Source organism: Cervus canadensis, chromosome 22 (genome assembly GCF_019320065.1).
Source record: "Cervus canadensis isolate Bull #8, Minnesota chromosome 22, ASM1932006v1, whole genome shotgun sequence".
NCBI classification, from domain to species: Eukaryota; Metazoa; Chordata; class Mammalia; order Artiodactyla; family Cervidae; genus Cervus; species Cervus canadensis.
The window spans coordinates 46492061-46516891 of NC_057407.1; the positions used below are offsets into that span (position 1 = coordinate 46492061).

General features: G+C 44.4%; 1 long non-coding RNA gene across 1 annotated transcript in view; it reads left to right on the plus strand.

Annotated features, from left to right (window-relative positions):
• The first annotated feature begins 406 nt into the window (after positions 1 to 406).
• The window catches only part of LOC122424505, a 94246-nt gene continuing 69821 nt past the window's right edge, over positions 407 to 24831 (plus strand). The window contains exons 1-3 of the long non-coding RNA XR_006264454.1: positions 407 to 454; positions 11845 to 11921; positions 13090 to 13203. This is a non-coding gene — a long non-coding RNA (uncharacterized LOC122424505). The remainder of the gene's footprint in view (positions 455 to 11844; positions 11922 to 13089; positions 13204 to 24831) is intronic.

Here is a 24831-nt window from a genome sequence, read left to right on the forward strand (position 1 = left end):
GTCTTAGCATGTCACTCCAGCCAAAGTCAGCCAAGAGAAGGTTTACCTGCTTCTGTGCATTAGAGTTGGTTGGTAATTTTGGAGCCTCTCGCAAGTACATCACTTGGGTATTTGGCTGCCATTCAGCCCCTAAGCTACTCATGGGTCAGTTCACTAGTCATCCAGGCAAGATTAATGGGTGTATAAATGGCTGCCAAGTGGTGACAATTTTAGTCCTTGGTGACTGATTCAAGTTGCTTTAGTCTTTGTCCCTAGGTCTAACATTCAGTGGTTCATTTCCCATTTAAGAGTGTGTTTTGTGTACACTGGGAATTTCATGTCCAACTCAGAATTTTAAAGAAGATATACAAGCCCTTTCGTGGTACCTGACTGTTTTGTGTGTTTTTTTTGTTTTTTTTTTCTAGATCTATAAAGAAGTTCTAAGCTTGAGGCTGTCAGTAGGAGTGAAAAGAAGGTAAGAAAACATGCCTGTAACTTATAGTTGATCTTAACCAAGGTTCCTGCATCTCCACAGGGCCGCATCTGGGGATTCAACCCACCACAGATCATGCAGTACGGTCATATCCATTGCTGATAAAAACCCGTGTGTGAGTGACCCTGTGCAGGTCAAACCCATGTTGTTCAAGGGCCAGCTTTATATGCATATATATATCACATTTTGCTTACCCATTCATCTGTCCGTGGACACTTAGGTGACTTGATTAGATATTGTAAAAGAATGTTCCTATGAACCCATGTGTGTGGTTTTGTCCAGTTTTTACAAATAAGGATCTTCAGGTTCAGAGAAGTGGGATAACAGTGTAACATCACATGGTCACTATGTGATAGAGCTTGGAAAGCTAAATGATCAGGGAGGTAAGGGAACTCTGCACTTTTCACGGAGGCCAAGCTCCTCTGGTCTGCGTCCAGGGTGGAGGTGGATGAACAGTTCGCCGAGGCGGGGCTCGGGGCTTGGCTGCCAGGGCTCCCCGCCGAGGTCTTGCAGAGGCTACTGGAGGGATGCTCGTCGGGGTGACAGGTCCTCCCCCTCCGCAGTGCCCACAACCCAGAGGAGAGAAGAACCATTGGTGACCTGTGCCAAGAGTGGCCATCCTGAGAGCTTTCCTCCTGAAGGGGTGAGCAGGAGACGCTAGAGCGGGAAGGGGACATGGCAGTGTTGGGTATGGAAGTCTGGGTCTGTGAGCTCCGTCTCAGAGGGGACCATCTGAAGTGTGATCCATAGCCAGCAGCGTCAGCACCACCTGGTGAAAATGCAGACCCCAGGCCCCACTAGAGCAGCAGAACCACATCCGCATTTTACAAGTTCCACAGCCGTCTGAGCAGAGTTTAAAGTTGGAGGAGTTGTTTGGTTTTTTTTGTTTTTTTTTTAGTTGGAGGCTAATTACTTCACAACATTTCAGTGGGTTTTGTCATACATTGATATGAATCAGCCATAGAGTTACACGCATTCCCCATCCCGATCCCCCCTCCCACCTCCCTCTCCACCCGATTCCTCTGGGTCTTCCCAGTGCACCAGGCCCGAGCACTTGTCTCATGCATCCCACCTGGGCTGGTGATCTGTTTCACCATAGATAGTATACATGCTGTTCTTTTGAAACATCCCACCCTCACCTTCTCCCACAGAGTTCAAAAGTCTGTTCTGTATTTCTGTGTCTCTTTTTCTGTTTTGCATATAGGGTTATCGTTACCATCTTTCTAAATTCCATATATATGTGTTAGTATGCTGTAATGTTCTTTATCTTTCTGGCTTACTTCACTCTGTATGATGGGCTCCAGTTTCATCCATCTCATTAGGACTGATTCAAATGAATTCTTTTTAACGGCTGAGTAATATTCCATGGTGTATATGTACCACAGCTTCCTTATCCATTCATCTGCTGATGGGCATCTAGGTTGCTTCCATGTCCTGGCTATTATAAACAGTGCTGCGATGAACACTGCGATGAACACTGATGAAAGAGCACGTGTCTCTTTCAGATCTGGTTTCCTCGGTGTGTATACCCACAAGTGGTATTGCTGGGACATATGGCAGTTCTATTTCCAGTTTTTTAAGAAATCTCCACACTGTTCTCCATAGTGGCTGTACTAGTTTGCATTCCCACCAGCAGTGTAAGAGGGTTCCCTTTTCTCCACACCCTCGCCAGCATTTATTGCTTGTAGACTTTTGGATAGCAGCCATCCTGGCTGGCGTGTAATGGTACCTCATTGTGGTTTTGATTTGCATTTCTCTAATAATGAGTGATGTTGAGCATCTTTTCATGTGTTTGTTAGCCATCTGTATGTCTTCTTTGGAGAAATGTCTGTTTAGTTCTTTGGCCCATTTTTTGATTGGGTCATTTATTTTTCTGGAATTGAGCTTCAGGAGTTGCGTGTATATTTTTGAGATTAATCCTTTGTCTGTTTCTTCATTTGCTATTATTTTCTCCCAATCTGAGGGCTGTCTTTTCACCTTACTTATAGTTTCCTTTGTAGTGCAAAAGCTTTTAAGTTACAAATGTTCAAAGGACTGTCAAAAGATGTATATACCTCACTGAAGAAGAAATAAGATTTGCCAATAGGTATGGTCATCTTTAGAGATGTCCAACTTCTTTAGTAATAAGAGAAAAAAATTTTTTTAATGAGGCATTACTTAATATCCATTTTAGAGGCAATGGATACAGTTCTGGATAAGCCAATAATTATGATGGTGTGAAATGGAAGCAAAAACTTGGAAAGCTATTCTAGAGTGCAATCTTAAACTATGAAGTGAAATTAAAGTTGTCTATACCTCAAAAAAAAAAAAAAAACGTTGGAGGAGTGCTGCCTTAGAGCCCTTTGAGGCACATGTTTATGACATTTCTTCATTGTTAAATTTCATCAAGTCCTCACCAGACAGGGCTGATGGTGCAGAGAATGAGCTGCCTGCTTTTTCCTGTTTCCTAGAGACAGAGGAGAACCCCCTTAGGGAGAAGGGCATGTCCTCCAGAGACAGGGAGATGGCCAGAGGGGACGAGAGACTGTGGGAGGGGAGGGAGTGACAAAACAGGAAAGCATCACTTTTGTTGAGTAAAGATTCAACGCTGCAAATCATATACTTTAGAGACTTACTTAATCTCCGAGTAACCCTCTGAGGGATTCACTGTGTTCACACCATTTTGTAGATGAGAAGAAAGATTCAGAGAGGTGAAGTGCCTTACCTGGGGTCACACAGCTAAGTGGCTGGCTCCCCCTGAAGACGGTGGTCCCAAATGTGGCTCTTTCCCTGGCTGCAAAGTGTCGGGTTTGGTGTTTCCGTCCTGGTGCCAATTCCTCGACCCAGCAGTCTTAGGACACTCAGGCAAGGGTGACAAGGTCAGCTACTGCTCCCAGGCTGGGAGCAGAGTGTGTGAATTTGAGGAAGTAGAATAATGAGGAAGTGTGCACTTCAGTCAATAGCTTAGTTCCAGGCATATATGGGTCACCCAATAAGCATGTGTTGAATGAATGAATAGAAGAAAGAACAGATGTCTGGCCTGTTCTCCTGATTCTTAGACCCTTGGTTGTTGTTGCTATTCAGTCTCCCAGTTGTGTCCGACTCTGCAACCCCAAGAACTGCAGCATGCCAGGCCTCCCTGTCCCTCACCATCTTCTGAGATTTGCTCAAGTTCATGTCCATTGCATTAGTGATGCCATCCAGCCATCTCATCTTCTGATGCTCTCTTCTCCTTCTGCCCTCAATCTTTCCCAGCATCAGGAACTTTTCCAATGAGTCGGCTGTTCACATCAGGTGACCAAAATACTGGAGCTTCCGCTTCAGCATCAGTCCTTCCAATAATTACTCAGGGTTGATTTCCCTTAAGATTGACTGGTTTGATCTCCTTTAGACCCTTGGAGACACCTGTAAATCACCTGTTTTCAACTTCCCCTGTGTTGCCAAGGCTAGAATCAGGGAGTCCAAAGTTTCAATCCAGTGCACTCATCATCACCTCCCCCTTTTCTTGTCAGGAAGCAGCAAAGAAATTTAAGTTTCCATTATAGATTTTATTTTTGTCCCAGCCTGTGCCATACCTGCATATCATCTCATCACTTTCTGTGCATTTGGTAGTTTCCACATGCCCTACCGCTGCGAGGGGAAGTCCTATGTTGTTGTTGCTCTCTCCCAGTTCCTGCCCCGAGGAAATATCTGTCTCCTTAAAGGATCTGGGGGTGGGACGATGCAGTTATTTTTTTCCCCACTCTCTTTTCTCTCACTGCTTTGCTAGAAGGCAGCCCAAGTCACAGGCAGGTCTGTCTCTTGGGCCAGAGGAATCAGGAAAAGAAGCTGGAAAATGTGGGGGAGATGCTAGGAAGAAGAGAGTACTTCTGTGGAATATGTATATATACCTAATAATGGAATTCTCCAAGCCAGGCTTCAGCAATACGTGAACCGAGAACTTCCAGAGGTTCAAGCTGGTTTTAGAAAAGGCAGAGGAACCAGAGATCAAATTGCCAATATCCACTGGATCATCGAAAAAGCAAGAGAGTTCCAGAAAAACATCTATTTCTGCTTTATTGACTACGCCAAAGTCTTCGACTGTGTGGATCACAATAAACTGTGGAACATTCTGAAAGAGATGGGAATACCAGACCACCTGACCTGCCTCTTGAGAAACCTGTATGCAGGTCAGGAAGCAACAGTTAGAACTGGACATGGAACAACAGACTGGTTCCAAATAGGAAAAGGAGTACATCAAGGCTGTATATTGTCACCCTGCTTATTTAACTTATATGCAGAGTACATCATGAGAAATGCTGGGCTGGAAGAAGCACAAGCTGGAATCAAGATTGCTGGGAGAAATATCAATAACCTCAGATATGCAGATGACACCACCCTTATGGCAGAAAGTGAAGAAGAACTAAAGAGCCCCTTGATGAAAGTGAAAGAGGAGAGTGAAAAAGCTGGCTTAAAGCTCAACAGTCAGAAAACTAAGATCATGGCATCCAGTCCCATCACCTCATGGAAAATAGATGGGGAGACAGTGGAAACTGTGTCATATTTTTTTTGGGGGGGGGGGCTCCAAAATCACTGCAGATGGTGACTGCAGCCATGAAATTAAAAGACACTTACTCCTTGGAAGGAAAGTTATGACCAACCTAGACAGCATAATTAAAAAGCAGAGACATTACTTTGCCAAGAAAGGTCCATCTGGTCAAGGCTATGGTTTTTCCAGTGGTCATGTATGGATGTGAGAGTTGGACTGTGAAGAAAGCTGAGCACCAAAGAATTGATGCTTTTGAACTGTGGTGTTGGAGAAGACTCTTGAGAGTCCCTTGGACTGCAAGGAGATCCAACCAGTCCATCCTAAAGGAGATCATTCCTGGGTGTTCATTGGAAGGACTGATGCTGAAGCTGAAACTCCAATACTTTAGTCACCTCATGTGAAGAGTTGATTCATTGGAAAAGACCCTGATGCTGGGAGGGATTGGGGGCAGGAGGAGAAGGGGACGCCAGAGGATGAGATGACTGAATGGCATCACCAACTCGATGGGCATGAGTTTGAGTAAACTCCGGGAGTTGATGATGGACAGGAAAGCCTGGTGTGCTGTGATTCATGGGGTCACAAAGAGTCGGACACGACTGAGCGACTGAACTGAACTGAATAATGGAATTACTGGGTCAACGTTTGGATTCTCTTTATGGTTTTACTTTGCATTTCCCTGATGATCAATATGCATTTTCCTGCATATTTCATATATTTTACATATGAAAAGTGCCCATCTTTCTATTGAGTTGCCCTTTTCACTGATTTGTGGAAGTTCTTTATATTATCAATATATGGACTACAAACATTTTCTCCAGCTCTATGGGGACTTTTTCACTTCCTTAATGGGGTTTTGATGACTAAAAGTTTTAAATTTTTCCCCTTTTTTCCCCTCTTTTAATAAGGAGGGAAGACTAGAGAAGGGTCTTTCTCTAAAAGTTCTTAACTTTAATGAATGCCAACTTATCCATTTTTCCCTTAAGTACTCAAACTTCTTGTTATCCATTGAAGAAATCTTTGTGTACTTGAAAGTCATGAAGATATTTTCCTATGCTATCCGCTAGAAGCTTTAATGGCTTCATATTCACATTTAAATCAGTAATCTGTCTGGAATTGCCTTTTGTGAATAGTGTGAGATAGGGGATCTTACACCATTTTTTGAAGAGACTCTGCTCCCCAAACTGCATGGCAGCATACCTTTGTGACAATCTGATAGAGCATGTCTAGGGACCTCTTGCCAAACTCTCCACTCTATTCCATTGATTTATTTACCCAAACTTGCATTCATTCATGCAATTGTAAGTTGTCTCAATATCCTCCAACTTTGTTCTTCAACACTGGCTTGGCTATTCTTACACTTTTCCATTTCCTTAAGATCTACTTGTCAATTTCTCCCCAAGGAACAGCTTTCTGAGACTCTGTATTGAATCTGTATTGAATTTAAACATCAATTTGGGGGAGAACTGACATTTTCACAATACTGAGTGCTCTATTTCATGAACATTGTATACTCTCTATTTTTTTAAAAGGTATCCTTTAAAGTCTTCTGTGCTGAATTTTAGTTTTCACTATGGAGGTCTTGAACATATTTCATTATATTTATTCCTAAATCTTTGATACATCTTATGCAATTATACCTATAAAGTAAAATTTAAACTTTATTTTCTATAATGTTTCTATAAAGAAATACAGTTGATATTTATGCACTGCCCTTGTAGCTCAAGGACTTTTACAATTCACTTACTAATTCTAAAAATTCACTTATTAATTCTAATAATTCTATTAATTCTCCATCTATGTCTTTGCCTTCTCTTTGCTCCTCCCTCACCTCTGCCCAATTTGGTAGCAACGCATGGAAGAGAAATGAAATTCACCTCATCCCATAGCCCTTAATATGTCAAAAGTGTGATGAGTATTGGGGCAAAGCATGGTCTAAAATGAGTCTGGGCTTTTATGATCAAGTTTGACCTTTCTGTCAAACTTTATTTAGCAACCTACATTATAAGTGGGTTGAATTTGTGAGGCTGCACTCTCTAATGCTTCCTTATATTCTGTGTGATGTTATATGGGAGATACTTGGTGTGACAGCTATTATGACTAGTCAAATGTTAAAAAGGATTGATGAGGAAGCTGGGGAGCTTGATGCTGCCACAAATATAAAAGCCGGCCACCTCGTCCTGTGTGCTGCAGACCATGACAGGGACCATCTCTTTAAATTGCATTTGCTTCATTAGCAGAAGCAGCTCAAGATCATGCAAGCTCACTCTAATTTATCTTGGTTTGTTGTCATCCTGTGACTCAGGAAAGGGACTGCATTTCTGTTTCCAATTAAGGCTTGGTGAGCTCCGAGGCAAGGAGCCGGGGTGGAAAGCTGGTACTAGGGAAGCAGGAGGATTAAACCTGGTGGAGCATAGCCAAGAGCATTTAGCAAACCCAGGCATCCTTCATCGGAGCCTGCTCTGTGCCTGTGACTCTGCCTCAGAATAGCAACAGGAAAAAATAGCAAATAGAAAATCTCTGGATCTCCAGGAGGGCTCTGCATACCTCCTCACTCCTCCCCGGTCCACAGACCCTTCCTAAATGCCCGTGCCATGACCTGGAGGGGGGAATGTACTCAGAGACAACGTTGTGTAGGGGAAAGAGCAAAGTTTTTGGAATTAGACCCCCCTAAATTGGACCCTGGACTCTTTCACTCCTAGCTGAGTGAGCCTGTCTCACTGAGCCTGTTTCTTCAACTATGGAAAGGTGACCATGATACCTACTTGGCACCATGGGCCGTACCCTCTAGCATGGCACCAGCTGATGTGAGCTCACTCTCAGCTTGGGCTCTCCAGCTGGCTCCACTCGTCTTCACTGGCCACCCGGACACCTCTAGGATTTGAGTTTGCAAGCCTTGACTTGGCCCAAGTACCAAGCCACTTCCTGTTTCTGTGGAGAACATGATGAGTGAGCCATTGATGAGTGCAGCCATCTGCCTCTCAAGCTCTGTTTAAAATACCCGCAATCACCAGCGTCCTCTGTAAGCCACCAGGGCAGAAACCGTTGGTGGGCTGAGAGTCAGGGATAAAAGTCTTCCCGAAGGACTGCCTGGAGCGTGGGCTTCGGATCAGCAGATTGGCATCACCTTACACTTGTTAGAAATGCAAATTCTCAGGCCCCTCTGAGACTACTGAATCAGAAACACCAAGCAGAGCCCAGCAACATTTGCTTCAGCAAGCTCTGCGGGTTCCTGTAATGCAGGCTGACATTTGAGAACTGCTGGTCTGAGCAAGCGCTGGAAGCAACACAGACCCAGTTTGATAGTCTTCTGCCTGGGAGTGAGGAATAGCCGCGGGACTCTGGGGTGCTCACCTAGGGCCACGGGGAGCCTGTGAGCTTCTCACGGGTCTATCAGGAGGAGGCCCATTGAGGAACATGACACACAGCTTCCTCATGAAAGTCTAGCCCTTCAGCCAGGTGCTCAGGCCTTTCCAAATGGCATCTTCTTCTCTAAGCTTATCTGCCAGACTGCTCTGCTCCGCTCCAGCTCTTCTTGTCCCTTGTGTGGACACTCCCCATTTGTTCATGCCTCCACTGAGCTCTTGGTATTCTGTGATGGTCCTTCCAAAGTGTAAAGGTCCAGGTCAGCTTTCCCACAATATGCTCCTATTGACACCAGTAGGTGAAACTAAGCTCTGTGGTCAATGGATGTGGGAAATTGTGGCTTACATGGCTTACTGGTGCGGGATCTACCACAATGTCTAATAAATTAATATCCATTGTAAATTCCCAAGGAAGTAGATTTAAGAGATAGAATTTTCAAGACTGATTTAAACACAAAAACATTTACGCCATATTTTGAAGGGCGTTTTCTGTGGGTCAGACTTTCAGAGACGTATGTGTTGTCATATACTTCCTCACACAGTCGTTTATTTACGAATCCAGGCTCTCCAGCTAGGCAGAGTATACCGCTGTTCCTCTGTGCTAACACCAAGCCCTGTGTATCTTAGGTGTTTGGGAAGATTTTGATGCTGTGCTACTACTGTTTTCCATTTGAATAACATTTCTGAAGCAGTCATTTAGTCTTTGCAGTATCTCTGTAATCACTGTGATGAAGTCATCTCTAAGATCCAGGTGCTTTAAGAGCCAGGTTGGGCAGTAGATTCCTCAGATGTTCAAAAGTGATATTTGCAGGATGAGCTGGACCAGAATCCTGGTGTCCTGATCACTGGTTCTGGGGGAGGAACAGGGCTTGGGGTTTCTCCCCATATGCCTAAGTGACTCACTGTTGACAGAGAGAGGAACATGAGGGTGTAGGCAACAGCAGGAGTCTGGTTGTTCCTGCTCCTCATTGTCCAGCATTAGAAATACTTAGATTTCATAACACTTTGTATACCTCAAACTTACAGTGTTATATGTAAATTATATCTCAGTAAAGCTGGAGGTGGAGGAAAGAAAAAAGTTATCTTTCAATAAGCACAACGCACGACTTCTGGCTTATCTGGATACCTAGAAGGTGCCTTTCTTATAAAAGAAGAGCTGGTTGCAGAAATGAAAAGGTAGAGAGAGGGGCCAATGAGGAAAGTTATTCCTTATTCCCAGCTCTCAAAACACCTGTCATCAAATCACAAACCACTGGACAAAGGCGATGCGACATCTTAGCATCTGGAAGTAGGATTCCCCGGTCACTTAGGGGCTTGAAGTCTGGTCAGGGCACTGCCACCTCCTAGCCATTAGGTCTGCCTACCTTGGTTCCACTGGAGCAAGCTGGTTATAACATTCAAAGTATTATCTGAGTTCCTCAAGAGGATCTATTTTTAGCACAATGATACACTTCTTTGCTGATCACCCCCCATCCCACCATTTGCTCCAGAACACCTAGATCCTGAAGAAAACTTACTTTGGTGATCACTGTACTTGCAGGAAATAGGGAAAATCTCCAAGGAGCCCTCCTTCCTAAAGAAAGGGTGTTAGAGCTAGAACCGGAGCTGGGAGCAGAAAGTAGTGAATAAGCTGAAAGAACGAGGCTGCCCCCAGGGCAGTGCTCATAGCAGTGCTGTGGTTTGCAGTCGTGATGGTAAATCTCAGGCCACAGCAAGGAGGAGAGCTGGACAGAAATCTCTGCATCACCCCAAGCCGGCAGTGACCCTCCGATTCCCACGCATGCCGTGTTCTTGTGTTTCAGTAACTGCAAAATATAGTCTCCCTGCGCCCTCCACGCTTCCTTTTCAGGATTTTTGTGTCTGTTCTCATAAGCTTATTTTTTAGATGGATTTTATATTGTGGTATCACATTCTAACATGATTTTACAGGTTGTCTTGGGAAAGACATACACTTTTACAATGTCAAATCTTCCCACAAGTGAACAGGATGTGTTGGGAGGGATTGTCTTCTGGCATAAAGCTCTCATTGCTGATAAACGCCACCACTGCGCAGTCACAAAGATGGCTTTGGTGAGAGAGATTTGGTTCAACATGTTGTTGAAACCAAAGGGCATTCCATTTAAAAGCCACTCATTGTGGTCGTCCCTTGGGCCAGGCACTGTATCATGTCCTGTTATGGAAGACTCAGTCATGAATGAGAGTCCATTAGGATGGCTACTTACTATCAAAAAAACAGAAAATAGTAAGTGTTGGCAAGGATGCGGGGAAATTGGAACCCTTGTGCACTGCTGCTGTTGGGAATGTAAAATAATGGCAGTGCTTTGAAAAACACTGCAACGGCTCCTAAAAAATTAAAAACAGAATTAACATATTATCCAGCAATTCCACTTATTGAAAGCAAAGACTCAAAGAGATATCTGTACACCTAGGTTAACAGCAACGTTTTGCACAATAGTCAAAAGGCAGAAGCAAACCCTAGTGTCTATTGACAGATGAATGGATAAACAAAGTGTGGTATATATATACAGCGGTATATTATTCAGCCTTAACAAGAAAGGAAATACTGCTATGTGCCACAGCGTGGATGAATCCTGAGGACGTTATGCTGAGTGAAATAAGCCAGTCACAAAAGGGCAAATACTGTGTGGTTCCACGTATATGGAACAGGGAGACTCATACGGAGAGCGCTGAGAGTCAACGGCTGTTGGGGAAGGGGAAAAAGGGAGTTAGTGCCTAATGGGTACAGTTTCAGATTTGACAGATGGAATGAGTTTTAAAGATGGATGGTGGCCATGATGGTTGTGTAACAGTATCAATGTACTTGATGCCACTTAAAAATAGTTAAGATGCAAATTTTATGTGTATGTATTTTACTGCAATTAAAAATAGAAATAATTTAAGAAAAAATTTTTTAAAAGATGAGTGAGGAAAACCATGCATGCTCAGGGAACTCTGTGGGGGAAGAACAGTGGCAGGGGGCACAGACATAGGCACCCTGGCCTGGCAGTAGTTGGCCGAGAGCAACTCTCTGGCATAGATCTGCCTCAACAGGGGACTTAATCCCCCAGCTCGTGGAGGCTGGGCGGCTTAGGGACAGATTCCAGGCTGGCAGAATAATGATCTGAAGAGATGGGGGAAGGGATAGTGAAGGAGTTGGGGGTGGACATGTACACACTGCTATATTTAAAATAGATAACCAACAAGGACCTACTGTATAGCACAGGGAACTCTGCTCAATGTTATGTGGCTGCCTGGGTGGGAGGAGAATTCGGAGTTGCTCTGCTGTGTTCCTGAAACTATCACAACATTGTTAATTGGCTATACTCAAATATAAAATAAAAAGTTTTTTAAAAAAAGAATAGACTTCCTAAAAGTATATTCCAGAGCCCAGCACCACATTTATCTTGTCATGGGGTATGTTCATGAACTTCCTGAAACCTAAACATCACTCCTGATTTACGGATTTCCTTGCTTTCTCCTTCTCTCTTTTGCGTCTCTCTTAGGTGCTCTGACTTCTGGCCTTGCTACTGACGGATGCTGCAGCTCACACCCAGCTCCGGCCATCCTCCGTGGAACTCAGGTGAACAATTTTCCTGCTCCAGAAGCTTTCAGTTCCTGTTGCAGAAGGTCACATTATTAATTACAACAGGCCCAAGCACATTTGGGGAGGTAACTCTGTTACCTTGAAGGAACTGCAGGGTTGACACTTCATTAATAAGAAGTGTAGATGCTGGCGCTGAACATCCAAAGAAATCCATTAAATTGTATCTAAATGTAATCTAAATGCTGAGAAGAAAGGGGGTCTAAAATGCTTTCAGTAGAATTCCTGCAAAAATCATGACCTATTAAAACCAAGCTCTGTTATCTCAGCCCCAACAGTAGTTCATAAATATAAAAGGGCCTATCTTCTTAGTCACGTAGTTTTTGTTTTGGGAAATACAGTTATTTATTATAAAAAGATAGCATTTATGTTAACATGTAAGGGGTTGGTTTATTTTCAATGAATTAGTACATATCTGTAATGTCTTGCTATTCATTTCTAATATGGTAAGTATCAGTGGAAATAGCCCATATCAGCAGTCTCTTTTGGGGGTTCCTTAATAACTCATAAGAGTATAAGGGGTCCTGAGTAAAGCAGTGAAGTGAAAGTTGCTCAATCGTGTCCGAGTCTTTGCAACCCCATGGACTATAGCCCGCCAGGCTCCTCTGTCCATGGAATTCTCCAGGCAGGAGTACTGGAATGGGTAGCCATTCCCTTCTCCAGGGGATCTTCCCAACCCAGGGATTGAACCCAGGTCTCCCATATTGCAGGTGGATTGTTTACTGCCTGAGCCACCAGGAAAGCCCAAGAATACTGGAATAGGTAGCCTATCCCTTCTCCAAGGGAACTTCCCAACCCAGGAATCGAACCAGGGTCTCTCGCATTGCGGGTGGATTCTTTACTGGCTGAGCCACCAGGGAAGCCCATAAGAGGGTCCTGAGACCAAGCATTAAAGGAATCACCCAGCGTAGAAGTCCCCCAGTGAAGAGGAAAGATGTTGGTCCCCACAGCCCAATATGCAGGTGGTAATTCTCCAGACTTACAGCACTGATGATAAATAGGAGGACACACAACCCAAGCCAAATGTGAGAACTGCACCTGCCGAGTGAGGACCATTTGGGAGATGCTGGGCTTGTCCGCATGGGACTGGGTACTGTCACTGTGGCCAGGCAGCCCTTGTTATTTCATCCCCTCCTCGTCCCCACAGGTCACCTCTGGGAGTGAGAACTGTGGTCTCCGAGTCCTCTCTGCCCGCATCTTCTGCCCCTGTTTTCTGCCCCTGGACAGCACCCCCTGGAATCTGGCCAGACTCCTCTCCCGGGTAAGTGCCCGTGTGACCGTCCATGTCGTCAATACTGCTACACATACCGTCCATGGATATTGTTCTCCTGGCAAGGCCAGCTTGCTCCACAGCGTGTGTTAGCTGCTTGGCGAAATGTCCTGTCATTGTCATGGTTACTATTCAGAGATTATATTCGAGTTCGCTTTGCCTTTCTGAAAAGTGAAGATAATTTTCCCTGATGTCCCTCCTCCCAGGGTTGTTCCAGGAGACAAACTGGTTACTGTGTCACTCAAACACATGCTTAGGGCCCAACCATCAAAGGTGGTCCATTCAGGACGCAGGGGGGAACATGCGGCTTCCCTCTGTGGAGTCAGGCTTGGCTGGTTTGATTCTGATGCGATCGCCAAGCAGTGAACTGATCTGGGTGACGCTATGTAACTTTCCTGCGCGTGTCCATCTGTAAACGGAAGCGGCAGACGCCCCTGAAGTCCAGGGCTGTAGTGAGGATGAACCAAGATGAGGCATAGAGCTCTGCGTGCTGGTGCCTTGACTATAGGAAGCTTTCAGTGGAGGCTCTTTTTTGTAACATGAAGGGAGACACCTGGTTTTATTATAAAGCTCCACTGGAAGGGGATATCGTCTCTGTTTCTGGAACTCTTTGCTCAATGAAGGGGATTGAGTATCTGGACAGGATGTAGGGCCCATTCATTTGGGTCGGAATTCTGCAAATGAGGGGGAATCATGAAACCGCCTAAGCAGGGGAGATGTTTCTTAAAAAGATAAGTCGGGTTCCTGTGCATGGAGACAGTTCCATGGGGACCGTGTACTGAGGAGGCAGGCAGGAAGGAGCTGCAATGGTACAAGAGGGGAGAAGTGTCTGGTTCTAGCAGGCTCTGGGAAGTGGAGGTGATGGGCTTTGGTGACTGGGTGGATGATGTTGGAGCTGAGGAGAAGAAGGGGTCTAGAGTGACTTCATATTTTGAGTCAGAATAAATAATGTTTTCCTTTTGCTGACTTGAGCTCTGGAGAAAGTCGGGGAAACAAATGTTCAGTCTTGACCTTGTGGAATTTAAGACTTTTCCAAGCAGTGCTTGCCAGCATCCTTCCTTCTCCACCTGGCCCCACTCAAACCTCCTGCAAACCCCAGGCCTCCAGCTGCCTAAGAAGCTGAGAGCCCTTTGGATAGGATTCATCCCTCTAGGGGCATGACTTCCTTCCCTATGGAAAGCTGGGCCAGCTCACAACATGTGGGCCGCTTCTGCCCCCGTCAGCAGACACCTGGCCCCAAATCCCTTCTGTTTGAGCCGAGGGAGGCCTGGACTCGGCTGCCCACTGAAGACCCCTGCTCAGGAGCCAGGAGCACACAGAACATCCTCCTCCAGGGAGTCCGCATGTCACCAACCTCCTTTTCAGAAAGACCAGGTGATCAGGTCACACAGCTCATAAGGAACAAAGCTGGAATCCCAAGTCAGGGCAGTTAGACTCCAAACCATTCCCCCTCCTCTGCTTGGCCTTGGCTTGTGGATCTTCTCTGAGCCCCTTGGCCCCAAACTGCTAGACCACCTGGGCTGCTGTCTAAATCCATCTTCCTAGTTCTTTGCAGAACCTGTCACCACACACACCTCCTAGGAGAACCATGTGTGCTCCTAGAGATGCAGAAATTCCTGTCCACCCACAGTGTTCAGTCATTCAGCAAATGGTCACTGAGGGCCTCTAATGGTAGTGAACCTCACACTCACAGGAAGTCTGCTCACTTTCCTCCCCCTATTGACTTGTGCAGCTCAAATTGGCCTGGTTTTACTCCTAGACCCAGGAAGAGGCCCTCATTTACCCATCATCTTTCAAAGCAGAGTGAGCAAGCAATGCTCATTTGAGCCTACTAAAGATAATTTAAAAGTAGCCTAAGAAGTTTGCCTCAAGGGCAGGGCCATGGATTTTTTTATCCACCCTCCCTCCCCCACAAACAGAATCCAGGAAATGCCTTTAAGTGAAGAAACAGTTTGCTGAGCACTGGAATAGTGCAAATGAGATTATAGGGAAACTGTTTAATCTTCTCAACAGAATAATTCCCACTCAGCATTCTTAAACTGAGCATCTCATAGGGGAAAAAAGTAATGCTTATTATAAATCAGCCTCATCTGTTTCTTGATGCCCTTTCCTAAGTCCCAACCACTTCTTTAAAGATATAGGATAACCCAGGCCGCTCTGATTCGGCCTCTAAGAATTGGTTCTGTTTCTGTGTTTGCACAGACCATTCATCTTCAGAAAAGGGTGTTCAGCCCTAACCCTGCCCTCCAGTACTTCCAGAGCTGTCATTTCGCTTTCTGGAAACTTTCCATCACCACCAAGCAAGCAAGGCAATTCCACAGAAAGAGCAGATGATGGGAGAGTTGGCCAAGACACAGGGCAAACTCATCAGATAGATGTCTTCTTCCTTATTACTCTCTTTTTCAACACCAGTTGTCTCCTGAATGAGTGAAAGTGAATTAGGAGTGTTATTAAATCAGTTTCCAACAAAAACTCTTGCCAGTTCTGTGAACCTGGCTTCGCACGATCTGCTCCTGAGAACAGTGCATCTTTTCTCGATGCGGGCGGATGGGTTGGGAGGGATAACAGAGGATGAGACGGTGGGATGGCATCACCGACTCAGTGGACATGAGTTTGAGCAAGCTCCGGGAGATGGTGAAGGACAGGGAAGCCTGGTGTGCTGCAGTCTATGGGACAGCAAAGAGTTGGACGCGACTCAACAACAGTACAGCATCCTCTTGGATCATGGAGAATTAGTGATTTCCTCCCTTAAGAGTGTCAGTTAGAGCAGCAGAGCCTTGTCAGAGAAGGGACCCAATGTGACGCTGTAGAACCGTGGGAGCAGATTGTCCGGGACCAACCCTCCCCCTCTCTCCTCACTGGGGCCCCCAGTAGGACTCCGGGCTTCTGGACTGGGGTTGACCCCTGACCCTTTTCTGACTGAAGTTTATCTAAAGCAGCTTATGGTGGGTGGCGAGCAGCACTGCTTACCCCTGTGGGGGAGGAGGGTCAGGAGGCCTGAAAATAAGAGAGCAGAGAGAACCAACCCAGCTAGAAAGCATGCTGAGCCCTGGGGTTGTCCCGTCAGCCTTCACATTCTTCCCCGCTGTCATCTTCCTTTGCTCTGAGTCTTTCACTTTTATTCTTTATTTTTTTTTTCTTTTTATTCTTTTGCATTGCTCATATTTCTCTAACTGCCCTCAGATCTTCTTTGTGAACAAGGTGAGGTTTAGAGGAATAAGTGAGGATGAGTGAGGGGCCGACCTACCTCATAGCATCCTCTAAACCAATGTAAGGATATTTCCCCATCTGCTTGGAGAAACATCTTTATAGAGCCAGAAGGGGCCTGACCTGAGAATTCCCTGCCACTGGAAGGAGAAGCTGATGATAAACCCCGTCACTTGCTTCCTTTCATGACTGTTAGGAGACTCGTATCCCGTGGCCCAGCTAGGAGGAATCTGCCCACAGCAGGCTGCCCCTGGTCCCTATGGACCCAGAAACTCATACTGGGGCTGTTGGAAGCACATCCAAGGTTGACTGCCCCTCCATTTCTGATTGCACTGGCCCAGCTGGTGGCCATCTGAAAGTTGACCCTGGATGAGGTGCTTCTGTACAGTGAGCATCTGCAGGATACCCAGGTCTGTCTGGTCGGTCTTTGGGGCCAAAGAGAGCCTGCTGAGTTTCTTCCGCCCCTGCCAGCAGCAAAATGTACTGTCGGTACCACACTCTTTGGGCAGAGAATGCCTTGGGCACCAAGGCAGAAATCCTATAACGGGCAAGGCTCTTGGCCAAGCACATTTAAATAGCGCTGGTAATAGCGTGAGGACCTTCATTTCCCCAACACAGCATTCTTTGTAAGCAGGGATCTTGCCAGCTGGGCAGGAAGCCACCATCACCCTACATTTTGTGGAGAGGGGGTTGTAAGTGCGGATTCATCCAGGACACTAACCAAGGTCATACGGTTGGTCTAGGATAGAGGTGACCTCTTTCTGTGAGGCTGGTGTCTGTCCTATTTACTCTGCAAGGACATCCGCCCTCAGGCACTGTCAGTGGTGGGTGCAAGCTGCAATCAGCCTGTGATGGACTCACTCTATAAATGTGCTTATTTGGAGAAACTCTGTCATAGGAGGAGGGCTTCCCTGATGGCTCAGACCGGAAAGAATCTGCCCACAGTGCAGGAGACCCAGGTTCGATCCCTGGGTCGGGAAGATCCCCTGGAGAAGGGAATGGCTACTCACCCCAGTATTCTTGCCTGGAGAATCCCATGGACAGAGGAGCCTGGGGAGCTACAGTCAATGGGGTCACAGAGTCGGACACAACTGAATGACTAACACTTTCACTTTCACTTTCTTCCTGTGATAGGAGGACTTCCCGGTGACGGCTAGTGATTAAGACCCCATGCTCCCACTGCAGGGGCTGCAGGTTCGACTCCTGGTCCGGGAGCTAAGATCCCACCTGCCTCATGGCATGGCCCGAAAACAAACAGCCCTGTGATAAATCCTTAAAGGAAATATTCTGCTGTAGAGTACGCCTGCCCACCTACATTCCCATGGAAGCACCTCTCCACTCCCCACATCCATCCTGCCCTTACTTCGCCACTGTTTATCACTTCTGGGAATCACAGAATTCCCGATGGAGGCTCTGGTAGGGGGTGGGTTGCAACCTTAGATGCCTTTTTGGTTCATAGGGGAAAGCATCCATGCTTAATAGGTCTATGCAAGTCTGCATCAAACAAAAAGTAGCATCATTGAAAACAGGAATATAATCAGACCCACGTCCCTTCCTCTCTTCCTCTGTCGCAGCAGCTCAGCCAGACGTGGCCTCATCACCTCAGTTAGGCTCCTGCAGAAGGTGAGTTTTGCCTTGAAATGATTTAACAGAATACTGAGCCAGGCCCACGCAACATCTCTCAGGGGTTCTGATGAGGATGACAAGCTGCATGAATCCTGTACTGGGTCAGTTCGTTGTTACTTCTCTGCCCACCCCATTTGGTGGCGGAGAGAAGTGAACCCACCCACAGCTCCTACTGAAGGGATAGCCTGAGGCTGACCATAGCTGAGCAGGGGTGGACGTCTGACCTCACTGTGGAGAGAGATGCAGGAAGAGCAAATCCATGGAGGAGGCTGAGGCTGGTAGGTTTCTATTTTGAGAATGTCAGTTTCAAAACCCAGACCCTGTGACTAGACCCTGGGGCATGGAGAGTCGGGCCCATGCTGCTGCCGTGGTGAGTCCAAGCCAGTCTTTCAAGCATTCACTGAGGATCTCTTATGTAGAGGAATCAGAAAGAAGCAGAAACGGGAGTCTTAGGGCCCAAGAGTAAGAGACCTCGGATTCTGACTCAACAGACTGTCCCGTGAGCCTGGCTGACTTTATTTTCAGCCCTTGGAAGTCTATTCAGTTGCCTGTTAAGGCCTCACAAATAACCCTCCTTTTCTTAAGCCTCCACAAGGGGGATTTTTTTCTTGCTGATCTGTGTGCCTGGAGTAACACAGCTCTTTATACCCACCGTGAAAGTCAGCGATGGTGGGATGTGTGGTCAGGCCAGTGATCCTGCTGCTAAGGGCAGAAGGCTGCCCCTAAACCATCCCCTGAACAGATTGCTCAGTCTCTGGGGTGTGGGCACACTGGCCAGATGAGAGGGCTGTCTGTGGGAGGCAGAGCTGCCATAGAACGTGCCCAAGGAGGAAAAGCATAGCCGTTACAATGAAGCAGATCCAAGGTATTTGTCTCTAAAACATGCTTTTTTTTTTTCCTTCATAGTTTCTCATTTGTGAAATCAGGATGTCTCTCACAATTCACGGTCTGGCAGCTAGAACCGTTAGAGTTATTGTGAACAAACTTGGCCAGGGCTGTTCCCAGTGTTGTCACTTCAGCTGAGTTATATGCATTTGTCAGACCCACAAATGCTGAATTTGTTGTTGAAAATATCTTCAGAAAGGTTTCACTGTGATTTGGCAAACAAAAAAGTCATTGTGTTTGCAGAAAGGCATGAAAACGGAGCAGTGGAGTATATATTTTATATTAATGAAGCCCGTATTTTTGTTAAAGGAATGATTGCAATCTCATATTTCTTTCAAAGCAATAACCAAGTGCTTTAGAAACTTGTGGGTAGAAGAAATGGAGGTACATTTTGTTACTGAGATAAATGCACAAGGATGGCTTATCACCCACCAGCACAATGCAACCACAGGCAGGAGAGATTGCCAAGTCCCTCAGAACAGATGAAAGGCATTTCAAAGCACCAGGAAGCTGGCGTGCCCTGTCCATGCATTGCTAAGGCTGTGACCCAGTGTACTGAGCAGTGATTTTCTTTTTCTTTAGTGGCATGTAAAATATTGATATGACTCACAGTTGAAGGAGTCTTAGATTAGATGAAATACATTAATAATAACCAGCAAACTGTGGCTGAACAGGCTTACACCCCAAAAAGAAGAAAGCCAAAGGCCACTCATGCTTCAGTCCCTGTTTATCCGCAGCAGGTAACAGTAGGGGAGAACAAAGGATTTCATAGCTCTGCAAAACTGTGAAGTCGAAGGTTTTGTGGCTGTGGGTTTACTACATGAAACACACCCTCTGCGCTACACCAGATACTCAGAAACTTGCGCTTGGTCGTGTTGTCTGTCAGCGTCAATGAACATGTGGAGTGAAGACAAAGGGAGTTTCAGTATCCTGTGTTTCTCTCCACTTCAGGGTGCCCACACTCCTGGGTCCGCACCTCGGTTCTCCTTTTCCCCTTAGCTGACTCTCTTGTTCCTTCTTTGTCTATCACTCTCGGGGTCTTCAGAAGTAGTGATGTGAAAACATGAGTTCCTCCCAGTGTATCAGAAAGGTCCATCAAGAAAAACTATATATGTGTTCCCCAGTATAAAGTACCTCCATTTTCATCCTTTTTATGGCAGAGTAATATTCCATTTAGTGTGTGTGTGTGTACACACAACATCTTCAGTATCCATTCATCTGTGATGGACGTTTTGGTGGCTTCCATGTCTGGACTCTTATAAATAGTGCCGCTATAAGTGCTGGGGTGCATGTGGCTTTTTGAATGATAGTCTTCTCTGGTTATACACTCCGGAGTGGGAATGTAAGATTGTATGATGACTCTGTCTAGTTTCTTAAAGAACCTCCATACTGTTCTCCATATGGCTGCCCCAATTTACATTCCCATCAACAGTGTAGGAGGGTTCCTTTTCAGTTTGCAAAATGACTTGCAACTCTAAAACCTTATTCTATGACAATGCTTTCAATTGAATTGTCATAGAATATTTCAATTTTGATATTATCGTTGCTGAAGAGAAAATTTGTCTTTACGAGTACAGTGGTAATTATAAGTCAACCGTTGTCATTTTGACAACACCAACTTAAAGTCATCCAGAAGAGGCTTAGCAATAGATGAAAAGTTCAGGGCTGTCACTTCAAGACAGGGATCACTCGGTACCCACTTAATGTCAACATAGCTCACAGACTGTATGGCAGAAGCTGGGTTGAATGTTGAGTGTATCATCCGTGTGACTGAGAGTATGCTTAAGATAATTCAAACCAACAGTTTTTGAGAACATAACATTTTCAAGGTTATCTTTTGGGAAAAGAAAAAATAAATTAACTCTCCAGGATTCTCCCATCCACAGATACCAATGTGTATTATACTCTAATCTCTGCCATCTTCATTGTTGGGGAGAGACAACAGGCCAGGAGAGATGGGAAGCAAGTGACTCAAGGTCATTCAGTCACTTCCCGGACGTGGCTGGAGCTCAAGCCCAGAGCCTATCCCATTCCACCCAGCTTTGTCTATGTATCATTTCAGCTCTTGTGCTCCATGAAGCAAGTCTGGGCTGACTCAGTTCAGATATACAAATGGTGGTGCTAAAGGATACTTGGTATCTCTTAGTTGTTTTTTTTTTTTTTAAATATATATTCTCTGTATCTCCATTAAAACCTAGAAACTTTCCCGTTAACATCAATTCATGGAGGACCATTTTGTTTCTAAGCTGCAACCAGAGCTCCCTCTAATGGCTATATATTTGAAGAACAAATTCTAGGGGAAATGAAATAACTCCCGTTCTTTTAGAACTGAGGACTTTTAAAACTATTATCGTCTATCGCGTTGTTACCGACCTTTGCAACTAGGTCATTTTAAAACAGGACTGAACCAATGCACTGATTAATTTTGTGTGTCAGCGTGACTGAGCGACGGGATGCCTGGATATTTGGTCACACATTATTTGGGATATTTCTGTGAGTGTGTTTTGGATGAGATCTACATTTGAATCAGCCTGAGCTGCAGCCCTGGATAGAACAAAAAGGCTGATAGTGTCTCAAGCAAGAGGGAACTCCTCCTGCCTGACTGTTGAGCTGGGGTATCAGTTTTTCCTGCCTTTGGTGTGGAACTGAGACATCAACTCTCCCTGAATCTTGAACCTGGCAGCTCTGGGATTGAAACTTCAAATGTCAGTTCTCTTGGTTGTCAGGTCTTCGGTCTCAGACTAGTTACCCCATCGGCAAGCTTGGGTCTCAGCTCACAGTTGCAGATCTCAGCTTCTATAACCAGGAGAGCCAATTTTGTGTGTGTGTGTGTGTCTGTGTACACACAGTCTATCGGCTTTGTTTCTCTAATGAACTCTGACTGATTCACTAAAACACTTGATTTCAAGGCACTTAAAAAAAATATGAGGGACTTCCCCAGTGGTCCAGTGGGTAAGACCCCACCTTTCAGCGCAGAGGGTATGGGTTCAATCCCCTCTCAGGAAGCTAAGGTGCCACATTATGTGGGGTACAGCCAAAAATTTTTTAAAAATAAATAAAAGCAGTTGTACTATTAAAAATGTTCAACTCTACTGATGTTCCATTTTACATTTGCTTATATCACACTTGATAAGATCCTCACAGCCATGCTGGGAGACAGAGCAAATATCCTGAGCTCAGAACATAGATAGAACTGATGCCCTGACCCCCAGAGATAGAGCTGACCTCTAATATTGTGCCTTTTCCATTATAATCACAGTATCACTCTGAGTCATTCTCTGCCACAAAACAGGAAGACAGCCTCTCCAGTTGTTTCACTGATCGCATAGGCTATTGATGATTTTCAATCCCAAACATGCTCTTCAATGGCTGTTTTCTGGCTGCGTTGGTTCAGTAACCTAGCACACAATGTGAATAATTCTAGGCTCTTATGATAGACAAGAGAATAAGATTACTTACTGTCTCACACAAGCAAGTTCATACTGGAATTCCAGATTTTTTTAAAAAATGGTTTTACTGTGATCCTTTCTTTCCCACAGATTGCTAAGTGGAAACCTGATTATGTGGCTCCTGTAAAAGTATTGATTTATCCATGGGGAGGAGGTAAAAGTGATCCACATTTACCAATGTTACCATTCCCCTGCATCTAAAAATGAGCAGGAATTGTTCCCAATAAAAACCAGGACTTGCTTTTTAAGCTAGGCTTCTATATTGTCTCAGTTTCCCTGGACCTTGATTTCTTCATTTATATGTCTTGGAGATTATTCAATAATAATGAGCAAAGCTTTCACTCATTTCCCAAGTATTGTATATTATTCCCTTATGTGAATTTTCAGTAATTAATGGGACATCTTATTAATGAAATTCAAGTCTCAAGGCAGAATAGAATATATTAATTAGTGATGAATAATAAACATGTCTCAACAACCATGCATTTAATCTTCTTTTTATACAGAATGTTTATAAATATGGTAATTTTTACTTGCTCCGTCTTCATGGAGAAAACTGTAAATAAAATTCCAGATAAAGATGGATGGGTTGAAATTCCTCAGTCATATATCTATAATATGCATAATCACAAGTTGGGAGTCAGGTCACCTGTATTACAATTACAGGAATACCTATATAGAAGAGAAACATGTTCAGTGTATAACCTGAGAGCTATAAAACCTTGGCAAATGTTACCCAAATGTAGGCCTTTCCTCAAGAACAAAAACAAGAGCAAAAACTTGCTATTTTCCCCTTTTCTTTTCCATCTGTGTAGAAGAGAGAGAAATATTTTATGCTCTGTCATTTTCTACTACATTTATTTATATATATATATTATTATTGAAATATAGTTGACTTACAATGTTGTGTTAATTTCTGCTGTATAGCAAAGGGGTTCAGTTATACAAATTATGCATTATTTTTTATATATTGTTTTCCATTATGGTTTATCACAGGATACTGAATATAGTCCTCTGTGCTGTAGAGTAGGACTTTGTTGTTTATCCTTTCCATATATAAAAGCTTGCATCTGCTAACCCCAACCTCCCACCCCAGGCCACCCCCCCAACCACCTCCTCCTTGGGAACCACAATTGTGTCTATTTCTCCGTGAGTGTTTCTGTTTTATAGATAGGTTCATTTGTGTCCTATCTGAGATTCCACATAGAAGTGATATCATATGGTTTTTGTCATTCTCTTTCAGTTACTTCACTTAGTATGATAATCACTAGTTGCATCCATGTTGCTGCAAATGGCATGACTTTCTTTTTGTGGCTGAGTAGTGTTCCATTGTATATATGTAGCACATCTTCATATCCATTCATCTGTCAGTGGATATTTAGGCTATTGTGAATCATGCTGCTATGAACATAGGGCTGCATGTACCCTTTTGAATTAGAGTTTTATTTGGATATATGCCTAGGAGTGGGATTGCTGGGTCATGTGATAGCTCTATTTTTAGCTTTCTGAGGAACTTCTGTGCTTTTTCCTTAGTGGCTGCACCAAGTTACATTCCGACCAACAGTGCAGGAAGGTTTTCTTTGTTCCACATCCTCTCCAGTATTTGTTATATGTAGACTTTTCCACAAAGGCTATTCTGACCAGTGTGAGGTGGTACCTCATTGTAGTTTTGATTTGCATTTCTCTAATAATTAGTGACATGGAGGATCTTTTCATGTGCCTATTGGCCATTTGTATTTCTTCTTTGGAGAAATGTCTATTCTGGCCATCAGTCCATTTTTCAGTTGGGTTGCTTATTTTTTTATTGTTGAGTTAAATGATCTGTTTGTATATTTTGGAAATTAAGCCCTTTTTGGTTGCATCGTTTGCAGATATTTTTTCACTCTGTAGGTTGTCTTTTCAGTTTTATTTTTTTATGGTTTCCTTTGCTGTGGAAAAGCTTGTAAGTTTGATTAGGTCCCATTTGTTTATTTCTGCTTTTATTTCTATTGCCTTGGGAGCCTGACCTAAGAAAGCACTGGTGTGATTTACATCAGAGAGTGTTTTGCCTATGATCTCTTCTAGGAGTTTTAGATGTCTATCATGTCTTATGTTTAAGTCTTAAAGCCATTTTGAATTTACTTTTGTGTATGGTGAGAGGGTGTGTTCTAACTTTATCGATTTACATTCTACTACATTCATTTTTTTTTTAACTTTCTGCCACTTTCCATAGAAGACTTAAAGAAAAAACACAATGAAGTAGAAAACTATTACTATATAAAACTGACATCAAGAAAATGCAAAAGAACAAACTGAAGAACAATGTCAAATATGAGTGTGTAAACTATTACTTATTAGAAGTAGAGGGCAGGAACAGTTCATTGTTCACCAAAAACCTGTTTTACTTCTCCTTGGGCACATAACTGGATTGTACTTCCCAGCCTCCCTGCAGTTTGAATTTCAGCCAAGGGAA